The sequence below is a fragment of the Lactuca virosa genome, chromosome 1 (assembly GCF_052849685.1).
Source record: "Lactuca virosa cultivar CGN04683 chromosome 1, Lactuca_virosa_CGN04683_v6, whole genome shotgun sequence".
NCBI lineage: Eukaryota > Viridiplantae > Streptophyta > Magnoliopsida > Asterales > Asteraceae > Lactuca > Lactuca virosa.
The window spans coordinates 184,468,849-184,482,363 of record NC_136426.1 but is presented as its reverse complement, the minus strand read 5'-3'; the positions used below and the strand labels follow the sequence as shown (position 1 = coordinate 184,482,363).

Genomic DNA, 13,515 nt, shown 5'->3' with positions numbered 1-13,515 from the left:
TTAGTTATATAAAATTATAATCATTAATTTAAATAAATACGTGAAGTTATATCACCTTATAATCTGTATTAACTTTATTTTATTTTTTAATCTAATGTTATTAATTTATTATAACTAAAGTGAAAATTTTAAAATTTGAAATTTAAAATTTAATGTAATTAGGGTGGGAAATTTAAATTTTGAAATGTATAATTAATGATGAGTTCTAATATAATGACACTTATCAATAGGAGAATAAACCTATTCATTTATTAGAACAAGGAGATATGTATGGAGCTTATTTTAAACATCAACATGTGTCCTTACCATGACTAATTTGATTCCTCAAATATATAAACTCGTGACTTTTTCTTCATATTATTATTATAATACAAACAATTAGTCGATTTTAATTTAGGTAACTATTTGGGTGTAGTCTACCACATTTGTAATTTAAGCAAAGGCAAAATGTTCTATCGTTATGTAGAAGCTGGAAAAAATTTCCTTTTGTAGAGAAATCAGCCCATCATGTAATAAACAGATTGCAAACCAAGGGCAAAATGGTCCGACATTATGTAGAAGCTGCAAATCGAGCCCTATTTGGGGGAAAACTTGGGACATATGCTAGTATAAGGTTATTACAAAGATTAAGAAGATAGAAAGTGTATATACATGTATCGTTCAACAAACCAAATATGAACATTAATCCGAAACATTCTTCCTAATTAAATTATCTATCAAATGTTTGAACAATTGAACTAAAAAAAAAAGAAAAAAAAACAATGACCCAACTAAAAATTAAAAATATTATCATCGTCTTAATTTTAAAATCTATATTTTTTCTCATTTTGAAAAAAATAAAATCCATAAATTATCAAATGAATCTTACATGTGCTAAAAGACGTGTTAGTGCATAAATAAATATGTAATATTTTTATCTATTGTTCATTGCTAACTATACATCTTTTACATACAACATACCACTGTTCTCTATCTCTATCTGATTAGTGAACCTCCTAATGAAATCTGAAATCTGATAGCTTATATGTATCATTATCAATAATAATGAAATGTTTATATAATTTTTCAAACAAACTGAAAAACATTTTTAAACATACCGGATTTATGTTCTATCAAAATCAAAACATATAGCTGGGATTTTATCTCCTCTGGTTGTCCTTTGACCTTATTTCCTATTCTTATTACTGTACATGATTTAACCACCGGTTAACTTAGTGTAAGCTCTTGTTCAGTCAATGAAATATATAATGTTTTATGTACCAAAATGTAAGAATGATTGACATGCTTGTTGAAAATCAGAACCTTTGATATCAAAATACATGATATTTGAACCTATGAAATGAGAAAACATCACAATCGAACCTTTGAATAAAAAAATATGATGAAAATCAAATACCAAACTGAAATCTTACATTGTTGCCGGATTCCAGGGATAGAAAGAGTGGCGGTAGTTTAGAGAGAGAGGGGGGGGGAGGAGATAACCAATGGTCATGGTGAGGTCGTCTTGGAGGTGCGGTGGTTTGTTGGTTGTCTCACACAAAAAAACACAGAGGTACTGGCGGTGACTGTGGAATTAGGTGGAGGAGATCAAGTGGTTTTGAGAGAGAGAGAGAGAGAGAGAGACTGGTTTAGAGTAAGAAGAAGAAGGAACATAATCGAATCATATTGGGAGGCGGCGATTTACAAAGATTTAAGGTGCAAAGAGATTAAGTTATATCAAATTGAATCCAATCCAAAATAATGAGTGCATATTTTAAGGAAGGGCGTTGCTATCAAAATTATTTCCCAAATACTATTCCTGATTTATAGCTTTCTTAGTTAGAAATTCATCATCAATTTTGAGCGGGAATATCAGAGAAAAGTTTAGGAGAAGACCCCAAGTGGCAAAGAAGAGGCTTAGAAAATTGCCATATATATATATATATATATATATATATATATATATATATATATATATATATATATATATATATAAAAGGTGGTTATTATAAACCAAGTGGGTATTTCCCAGCAAGTCTTTAAAAATAAAAAAAATAAAAAAATAAAAAAATAAAAGTCTTTTAGAACTTCCATATAATATAAAACGACTTCCATGTCTTTTAATACTCGGATAATATACAACTTTCAAGTCATTAAAAATTCAAAACAATAGAAAAGGAAAACAAAATTATATATATTATAAATCAAGTGGTTATTATAAACAAAGTGGGTATTTCCCCAGCAAGTCTTTTAATACTCGGATAATATACAACTGACTTCCAAATCTTTAAATATTCAACATAATACAAAAGTTCATACAAAACATAACCGACATACGTAGTTTTTTTTCTTTGCAAATGCACTTCTATAGGACCAACGTAATGTTGTAAGTCAATTTTTTTAAGAAAAAAATCCACACAAAAGTCCGCGGAGTTCGCGAGAAAATTTGAGTTCGCAAAAGATTTTGACCATATATAGGGTCAGAATCTTTTGCAAACCCATATTTTCCTACGAACTCCGAAAATTTTTCTGTGCGAATTTTTCTATTTTAAAGTGACTTAAGGTTTAAATCGGTCATATAAAAGTGCAATCGAAATCAAAAATCTCGAAAAAATATGCAAACATGAAAAATGCATATATGCATGAATGTTGGTAGTGCATTTCTTCTTAAAAAATTACCGACATATGTGCACATTTTTTTCGAGTTTATTTTTAATATATATATGTTTTTTTTTGTTGTGAATGCATTTTTATGTGATCGACTTAATTCCCTAAGTTACTTTTTTTAAGAAAAAAAAATCACACAAATATAACCGACATATGCACACATTTTTTCGAGGGTTTTTTTTCCGAAGGCACTTCTATATGACCGAGTTAATGCCATAAGTCACTTTTTCTAAGAAAAAAATTCACACAAAAAAGTTCGCAGAGTTCGTGTAACATCCATAAAAATTATGAAAATTTTAAACTTTTAAAAAACCAACCCAAGATCATAAATTGTTTACAATATAGTTTTCAAAACATCTTCAATATCAGAGTTTCCCAAAATCATAAGTCCAAATATGAGGATGTGTACGATCACGCATTCGTCTTCCCGCGAACCACTTAAGTATCTGAAACATACCCCAAAACTATAAGCCAACGCTTAGCAGTTCCCCCCAAAGTACCAACACCACACATAATCATAATAATAACAGCAAACAACATGCATACAAAGCCTTAAGTTTGACTGGAACGCCCCAATGGCCTACAGTCTATCTGGTATGCTCACTGTGCCTTCAGCCTATCTGGAACGTCCTCCGGGCCTTCGGCCTGACTGGTACGCTCACCGGGCCTTCAGCCTATCTGGAACGTCCTCCGTGATCCTCTCTAGGACCGCCTCAACCCAACACACCATCATATATCAACACATCCCATATCAAACCATAGCTAGCATATACAAACAGACATATAGATCTAACAGATCACTAAGCATAGCATCATCCTATATACTAGGATATAGATCTAACAAATCACTACAACATACAATCATGCGATAAACCAGGATAACAATCCAAAGGGCCGGCCCTGGTGCCGTCGACCCGAAAGTACAGTGAGGAAAACTTACCTTGCAAACTAAACATTACTGATGAGTTTCGACTCTAAATCTAAGCTCTTATCCGATACCTATTTGCACCAGGTGACCAATTCCATTAAAATCCCAAAATACCCAAAATACCATCAAGATCAAACTTGGTCAAAGTCAAAGTCAACTGGTCAAACCCACTTATTAACCTGAGTCAACCCATTCGAGTCAACTCAACAAGGCTGACCTAGTGCGAGTACGCGGGGCGTAATATGGAGGTACGCATGGCGTACGTAAGCCTCGCAGTTGACCACCAATCCGGATGGTTGACCGAGTACGCGGGGCATATCCTCGTAGCCTTCAAATTCCATTAAGTGCTTAATGGCTTAAGCACTTAAGCCCTTATTCCAGATCTAAGGTCCAAATACACTCCAGAGTCATAAAGTTTCCAACTTTATGACTTTACAAGTCCAAAAAGTTCTTAACATAAGGTCTTAATCCATTAAGACCTTTTATAAGATGCATGAAGCAAATCTAACAAATGAGACCTCATTTTTATGGCTTAGGACCCTTCCTAGGGTATGAAAGGATAGCTTAAAACGACATGAACAACCTGTTGAGTTTTATGTACTATAACATTCCTATTGTGCACATACAACCCTAATGCTTTGGATCTAAGTTTTCTATAATTATACATGCAATAAACATTTTCCAAAGCATGAAGCCTAAACTAGCATGCAAGGTGATATTTGAATCATAAAAACTAGTTAGGATATTACCTTGTGTAGTAGCTTGAATAACTTGGCCTCAAGAAAGCTTAGCACCCCAAGTGTGATGCCTCAAATGGAATCACAAAACACCAAGAGCATTTAGGATGAATATAGAGAGGTTATGGAGACTCTAAAATCGGTTCTTACTCTTCAAATATAAGTGGTCACTGATTTTGGACTTAGATATATATATATATATATATATATATATATATATATATATATATATATATATATATATATATGTATGTATGTGTGTGTGTGTGTGTAGAATTCCAAGGGTCATGTGTAACCCTAATCCATACCCATAAGCTTATGATCCACCCACTTGATTTGGATAACCACTTCATGGACTAACCCATAAGCCCATCACAAATCAAATCATGGATCATTAGCCCAATCCATATGTATCAATTTAATTAGTCTGTTTTGATCACTAAATTAATTCTTAAATTAATTATTGATCAATACTAATTAAATAATATGATTCCTCAATTAATATATTTTACTTATAATATATTAATAAATCATAATTAACCTCTTACTCAAATATCCTTCCTCACATATTGCTTTGATGAATGCAACCCAAATGGACCATGCTACTATCGGGTCAAGTACATACCAATTATAGTTATGGGCTTAGACACCTTTTCCAACAGTCTCCCACTTGGATAAGTCTAATAACTATAATTGCCAATGTAACTTAAAATTCGATTACCAATCGTAGCTCTCAAAAAGCCGTTGTCGAACTCTGACACATCTATTAGATAAGTGATCATATAATCCTCTGTTCTACAAGATATCGTGTGGACAAAGACATGGAATTAAAGTCATACTCATTGTCCAACATTTTGTTTCCCGATTTCTGATTTGTTTGACATAGAACTTAATTGAACACATTAATAGAGTTCTGACCGGGCCCAACACATAAGTCAAAACAAAATCATCGAGGGGACCAAGATATCGCTTTTAATCCTCTTAGGATAAAAAGAACAGATAGACTTCGACTTATATGCTTGTTCTAACTATTCATTGAATCATACATAATAACACATTTTATAACATCGAGTTACCGATGTGTTTTCGCACTATTAATGTACAATCAACAAATAATCGCCAACTCATATATCTTGGTTTGAAGACTATACAATATTATCGTCTCACAATCACCCGTGATAAATTCCATGAAGTGATATGTGAGTGTGGGTTTAGTCCAATACTCAAATCTTATTTCAAGAGCACCCACGAATGTTTATAGCAATCTTTTGCTATGTCTAACACCTTAGGCAATGATACAAAAATGCATTCATGACAGTCTTTGTAACATCTTGTTCCGAATCGACTCCTAGTTTGAGGCTGTGGCCCGAAAATCGGTCATCATAAGGATTGGGGCTTTTGAAAAGGTGAGATCTAGGCCCATTTGGGTGCGGTGATGTACTAGAAGTGACCAGGGTGTTCGGTTCGTGTTTTGGAGCCTGGGGGTATTTCGGTAAAGTGTTAGTTCGGGCTTTTGTGAAAAATGGATTTTTTGTTCGGAAGGTTTTAAGAAAGGTATGAGCTGATAGAAGTGTGGGGCTTCTCGTTACCTTTCCGTGGATATAAGGATTGTCGGAATCGGGCTTATAACTAAGGAGTTATGGCATTCGGAAGTTTCGTGGTTTTCAGGCTTAGCTGAGTACGTGGGGCGTACCTTGGAGTACGCTGGGCATACTGACCAGGATGGTTGCGAAGGTTCCCAAGAGTATGCTGGGCGTACTGTATGTACGTTGGGCGTACACCAGTCAGATCAGAACCCTATTTTAGGGTCTTAGACTCTATTTAAACTCCTTATCTCATAACCTAACCCTAATATCTTCAGCCTCCACCCTCTAACCCTAGAAATCGTCATATATCATCCATGGTAGCATTTTGGAGCTTATAAAGTCCATTTTTGGAGTATTTGGCCCATTTTCAAGAAGATGGTGCTTGTTGTATAGAAGGGAATCAAGGAGGAGATTATAGATCTGGCTTTTGGGACTCATTTTCAGCTTGATGAAGGTAAAAAGCTTGGAACTTGATCATTCATCTCTTAGATCTACAATTTATGGGTTTTGGTTCATTTTGGTCCCAAGTATGAGATCTAGTGGTCTTGATTTCATTCCAGGAGCTTTGAGTTGCCCCTCTTAGTGTTTCTGAGGTTCAAGGTCCATAAAGTTGGCACCTTTAGAGTCTAAGACCATCTATGTTGGAGTTTAAGCCATTTCCATGAAAGTAGAATGTTATTTGGTCTTTTGGGGGCGTGTTAAGTCACCAAGTCAGTGACTTTATGGGTTTAGATGTTATTTGGGACTCAGATCTGTGGCTTGGACTTATGGCTTAATGCATTAAGTGCTTAATGACAAAGGGGGATTAAGAGGGAAGTACGTTGGGTGTACAAGCTGGTACTCGCAGCGTACAAGGCGTTAAGTGAGTACGGACAGCGTACTGTTGAGTACGCCCTGCGTACTCAGCCAGGTTGGATTTCGGACTTTGGGCTTTGGGTTTGGGCCTAGATTCCTGCACCCTAATGGACTATCTGGTTGGTTGTGTTCTGGGCTAATTGAAGGATTGGATCATGGGATGAGGCGCAATAAGGAGTTCGGGCCCAATTTGGGAAATTGGGCCATTAGTGGGCCTTTATGGATATGGAGTTTTGGACTTGATTGGTTTTGGACCTGGGCCTTAGTTAAATATATTGTGGGCCAGGGGAGAAATGGTAATTTTACCCAAGTATGGATTATGGATCACGGTATAGAACCCAATTGCTAATTGGGTGGTATTTTGGTATTGATAGCTCAGGAAGTGGCCAGGGCAGCAGCTAAGGAATTCATTCAGGAAGCTTCTTGATGTGTGTAAAACGAACTAGTTTTATTCCAAATTTTTAAATATAAATTAGACACACAAAAGGCAGTGTACCTGTCAATTGGTGGTATAGTTTAAGCAAGCAGGGTATCGAACACAGGGAATGGCAAATATAAATCTAACTACTAGGATTATCTAAATAAAAGCAAGTAATAAAAGAAGGGTTTCCTCTAGTTTTGCAAGACTGGAAACTTAAATACTTAACTAACACTCAAACAAAATAGTTAACAGCTAAGCAAATAAAAATCAACTAAATTCAATCGTAAAGGAGACTTATGTTTAGGTTTGAATCATTTATTCATATGGTTGATTTTATGGCAAGTGCAATGGATTAATTAGCATTGGTTACTGATTAGTGTGATTAGGTTCACGTTCTCTATTACTAATCCTTAGAAAACAAATCAATTCAAGCAGTGATCAGTTGATTAAACCAATGAGTTTCCTAGTTTATTGATTCGGGTTAAGTAAGACTTGTAGTTGGCTAATTAAATTGGTCGTTCAATTAACCTCTTGTTGATGGTTCGTCACACAAGCTCACATATTAACTTACCTATTTTCTAGTTAACCCTAGTTTCACGTTCGCTATTCCTAGGCATATAACAATGTTTTCACATAAATCATATGAGATCAGCAATTAAGAGATGTTCATGCAGCTTAATATACTTGTTAATTAACAAAAAATAGTTGTTGTTAACATATAAGGTTCTTTAACAAGCTTAACAAAACAAAATTCACCAAATTAAATTAATCCGACCACAAAATCAAACTATAGTCACAAAGTCATCTATCCTAAACAGAAGATATGAGTTTTAGCTCATGATTACAGCAGAAACTAGCTCAAAAACGAAATCAATTGGTTCACACATAGTTCAACAAAAGATTAAGTAAAGAGTAAACTTAAATTGCCTTAATTCTCCTCAAAATCGAATGTAGGGTTGATTCTTCAGTTTCCAGAGCTCAAGTAGCACTCTCAGTCGTAACTTAGCCTCCAAGGGTTCATGGGAAAACCCGGGTATCGATCAATGAGGTCCTATTTATAGATTTCTGGAAACAGGGTTGACTCGTCGAGTCCAGTGATCGACTCGACGAGTTCCTCATTAAAAATCCGTGTACAGAAAGGACTTCTATTGCTTCGCGAATGTTCGACCTGACTCGCCGAGTCCTTCAGGTTTTTAGTTCTTTTTCTTCTTTCTTCAATTCCCGAGCTTCCGATTGCTAATCCTGCTTCCTTTCGCTTCTGAGCATGTCTTTTAGGCTGAAAATACAATTTAAACGTAATTAAGCACCTTTTGTTCAATAATTGCAATAAAATAGCCAAAAAGTATTAAGATTCTACACAAAATATATGACTAAATATGCACATATCAATATACCCATACTTGACTTTTGCTTGCTCCCAAGCAAAACTGAATTTTAGCACACCAATATCACATAAGACAATCCCAATCAAACCCAATCGTTATGTCAAGACCGCAACACATGCATTTGTGTCTAAAATTTTCCTAAGGACCCCCCTAATCCTAAATACTCACAATCCTCAAAAACACTCGCCCACTTCTTTTGAACAATGCTCATTTTATGTATCCCTCCGAATCCATCCCCAAAAAGCTTTCTAACCTCAAGGTATTTTTGGTCAAGCAACCCAAGCATACATAATCTACAAAAAGTAAAACTTTTTGATACCACAATGCAGCTCTTTGGAATTCTTCACTTTCTTGATAATTTGATCTCTAATTTATTTGAATTCACCAACTTTTCGTTTGATTTTTGGTCTCTTCATTTTTTGATTCTTCAGAATTTTGATCTTTTGATCTTCATACTTGATAGCTCCAAAATTCTTACAACTTTTCTTGTAATTCCTCTCTCTTTTTGTTAACATGTATCTCACTTTTTTTCTCTCAAAACCTACATCCTTAAGCAAGGGCACTCAACTTCAACCTTTATTGGTTAAGGTATTAGTCTTATGTGCAATGACTACATAAGCTTTCCTGGATACATTTCTGGTACACGATGCTAAACATATTGTGTCCCTCAAACTAAGCGAGGTTGTGTTCTTGTCCCATGATTTCACTAGAATAAAGGGGACCACAAATGCATTATAACGTATATAGGCTCAACCAAACATTTGGGTCCTCATAAAATCATCAAACACAATACTAGCATGGAATCCTAATTGCTTTACCAAAATTTTCTAAATTAACCCTAGCAATTTTGATGCAAACGTTTTTACAATTAAGCCTAAATTAAGATTCTAATTTAACTAATGTAACCAACCCCAACCCCTACCCCACACTTAATTCATGCAATGTCCCCATTGCATGTTATGCATGATAAAGAACATAAAAGTAAAGAGGGAACAACTCATCCATGTCTTGGACGTCAAATCTCGTGTGATTGATAGCTCTAAAAAACATGCAGGAGAAACTTTCGGAAATGCTCAGAAAATGATCTTCAAAAATGCAGCCAATTGTCGTGTAAAATATCATCAAATAATCAGCTTGAGAGACAAAATAAGGATCAACTCGTCGAGTCTGTAAGGTGACTCGCCGAGTTGTAGCGCAATACTGGCAGAATTCATGTTTTTATACTTGGACTCGTCGAGTAGGTAAGTGCACTCGCCGAGTCCATCGTTGTATGGAAAAAAATTGTTTCTGCTCCTTGGTCCGTTCCTGAGGTGTTGGGTAATGCCAAACTAATATTCTGCCCTCATTTTTCTTCATTAAATAACACTCTTTAACCCCTTTCATTATCGGACTCGCTACTCGGACTCAAAACTTCGTTTTCTCTCTCGCCTAGACTCGATTCTTCCCTTGGTTAGCCTTGAATCTAGACTCTTGCATGCAAACCCTTATTCTAATTCTGAAAAGAACAAAAACAACACATAAGTAATAGAAAAAGGAAAACGAACTAAAAAGAAATAAATCTGACAAACTACTTGTCCAAAAACAACCCAAAGCAAAACAAACAAAATAAAAATTGTTTTAAAACAACCACACAAATAAGGAGAAACTCAATCTTCATTTTCTCCTCATCATCTTCATCGACATCTCCTCTTCCGCTTCCTCCGGCTCCACTCCTTCGGGCACTAATTCTCTCCTCCCACGTCCGCACATACGAAAATTGCCCTCCTTCCACGTGTTGTATGTGGAAATGATCTAACAATTGCACAAATGACTAGTTGCCAAAATTCACGACCCTTCCCAATTCATCTTGGTATTGCCGCATCTCCAAATTGTACCAATCCATGGGTACCTCATCATCCACCGGAATTACCGGTAGGTCATCATGTGCTTGTTCCGGTCTTCACCTCACTCTTCTACCCGGTTGCTCGGGTACCGCCTCCCCATCATCTTGTGGGATTGCAAAAGTCTCACCACCAAAATCTTCAATAATTCTCGCCCTCCTAAGAAGAATAACATTAAAAGGAGTGCTAGGAACCATTGTCAAATCGTTTCTGGCGCCTCTTTCCATCACACCGTATGACCTTGCTAAGCGGGTCACAAACATCCCGCCATTAATTTTGGAAGTTTTCTGCTCCTTGACAGCTCCCTCACTCAAGTATTTGGCCATACAATATGGGAGGTTGTAGAAGGTGTTTGGTGTAATGATGCTCCACAAGTAAAATACATCAAGGTTTGGAACATTGTCATCGTCCTTGCGCATGTTTATTGTGCAAGCAATAAGGCGGTGTATGAGTCGGTGGATTGGTGACCGAATGCTCCCTTCCTGAGCCGATTTGGGAATGTAAACCTTGTTTTCTATTGTGTTCCACCATGTGGAACCCATGACACCCTCCGGAAACTCTTTGTGACAATGTTCCAAGAAAGCACCAAAAGCTTCAGTATTGACCACATGTTGGTAATAGATGCCCATTCTCCATGAAAGTTCGGCCATGCTACATTGGCGGTACTCGCCACCAAGGCAAAACGTAACGAACCCCGGATCATAATAATTGCTACCCCCTCGGAAGGTGATAATTGAGAAAAACTCCCAGCATAACTCCTGATACATCGGTTCTTGAATATGGAACAACCGGTTCCACCCATCACACGTAATTGTCACCCCATTATGCACAAATTTCTTGACAAAAAATGAGGCCAATTCCCCCTCCAGTCTGACTTGGCCCAACCATTCCCAACTTATTTCATTGGATACGTAGATTTCCTTCTTCTTCATCTCCTCCAACTTCCTTCTCCATCAGTTCATTGTGGACTTTGATTCAATTCGTGGAAAAGTTAACCAAGGATGGTCCCCTTGGTTTCCTCGTGAACTTTGGCCCCTTCTTGACATTTTCTGCAAAACAACATAAACAACAGAAACACAGAAAACACAGAAAACATCAAAAATCTGGCAATAAACACATGGACTCGTCGAGTCCATGAACAGACTCGGCGAGTCTGATGAACTGCTCGAGTCCTGTTCCGATTTTGCATTATTGTTGTCATGCAATCTCTAAATTAAGTCCAGGGGTTTGTCTAGGAAGATATTCTAAGTACTAATTCACAACCATTCTCAACAAAAACACTTTAAATATGTCAAAAATTAAAACCCTAAAAATTATGTATTTTTCAAAACCGGGTTTTTCAACAAATTAAAGTCATGAATTTTATAAAGTTTGAACCTTTAACAGAAATATGCGCAAAAAAAATGTTACCTTGTATGAAGAATTTGGAAGAAATTGAAGAAATGAAGTTGGTTGCTTGAGTAATGCTTTGGCCCGTCGAGTAAGGATGTGGGGATGTCGGCTCTGGTGAATGAGAGTGTTTACCAATTAGGGTTAAAATCCTAATTTTACAGAATTGTAAAAAAAAAAAAATTTTTCGGTAAATAAATATGACACGTCGAGTCAGTATACCGACTCGGCGAGTCATGTCGCGAATTTTACTTCAGTATTTACACATGGACTCGTCGAGTCATAAATAGACTCGACGAGTCTTTTAATCTGTTTGAAAATTTTTTCAAAAATTTTACTCTCTTAAAAATCAATCCGCCACACCCCACACTCAGACTTTGCTTGTCCTCAAGCAATCATTTTAGACAAATAAGAAGATTTAGATAGACAAATCCTAAGAAAACCACACAAAAACGCAAAATAAAACTAAAAAGAAAGGTAAAAACAAAGCAAACTCTAATGACGGGTTGCCTCCCGTAAAGCGCTTCTTTTTTAGGAGTCTTTAGCTGGGCTCCTTCCCACTCTACATTTCAGCGGTTTCCTCCAAGTCCAACCCTTCTTCAAGTCTTTCGTCTTGTGGTATTCCTTCTTTGTATCTCTTAACCCGATGCCCATTGACTTTAAAGCTTGACCCGTCTTTGCTCCATAACTCAATCACTCCATAAGGATAGACATGCTTTATTATAAACGGCCCGGTCGAACGAGTGCGTAATTTCCCGGAAATAGCTTTAGCCTTGAATTATATAATAGCACTTTTTGTCCTTCCTCAAACTCTTTATTACCCTTCAACCTTGAATCATGCCATCTTTTGGTCTTGTCTTTATAAATTAATGAGTTAGTGTAAGACTTATTCCTCAATTCTTCCAAAGCATTCATTTGCAAAAGTCGATTTGCACGCAACTCATGTGGCTCAAAATTGCATGTTTTTAAAGCCCAATAGGCTTTGTGTTCAAGCTCCACGGGTAAATGGCAAATTTTACCGTACATTAACCTATAAGGTGTGGTTCCAATGGGTGTTTTGAATGTGGTTCTAAATGCCCAAAGTGCATCATCCAATTTGTCTGCCCAATCTTTTCTATTATTCCCCACCGATTTCTCCAATATTCTTTTTAGTGCCCTATTTGTAATTTCGGTTTGCCCATTTGATTGTGGATGGTAAGGTGTTGAAAATATATGACGTACCCTACATTTTTGCAACACTTTTGCTAGTTGATCATTAGCAAAGTGAGTTCCACTATTACTAATTAACGCCTTAGGCACTCCAAATCTTGAGAATAATTTCTTTAAGAATTTAACCACAACTCTTGCATCATTAGTTTGTAATGCTTGTGCTTCCGCCCACTTTGACACATAATCCATCGCCACTATTATGTGTTTGTTGTCTTTGGATGAAGGAAATGGTCCCATGAAATCTACACTCCACACATCAAAGATTTCACAAACTTGAGTATTCAATTGGGGCATTTCATTCCTTGCCCATATATTATCCGTTCTTTGGCAAGCATCACATTCCCTTACGTAAGTAGCAGCATCTTTGAAAATAGTAGGCCAATAAAAACCAGCATCAAACACTTTTTTAGCAGTGTATTGTACCCCATGATGTCCTCCAGCGGGTCCATTGTGGCAATGCTCTAATATGTCCCGACTTT

General features: G+C 36.4%; 1 long non-coding RNA gene across 1 annotated transcript; it reads right to left on the bottom strand.

Moving 5' to 3' along the window:
* Window positions 1-1,084: 1,084 nt before the first annotated feature.
* On the bottom strand, window positions 1,085-1,869 carry LOC145107715 (uncharacterized). Its single transcript, XR_013707937.1, has 2 exons — window positions 1,413-1,869; window positions 1,085-1,332 (listed from the first exon to the last, which is right to left on the bottom strand). It is a non-coding gene; the product is annotated as an uncharacterized LOC145107715 (long non-coding RNA).
* Between the last annotated feature and the right edge of the window lie 11,646 nt (window positions 1,870-13,515).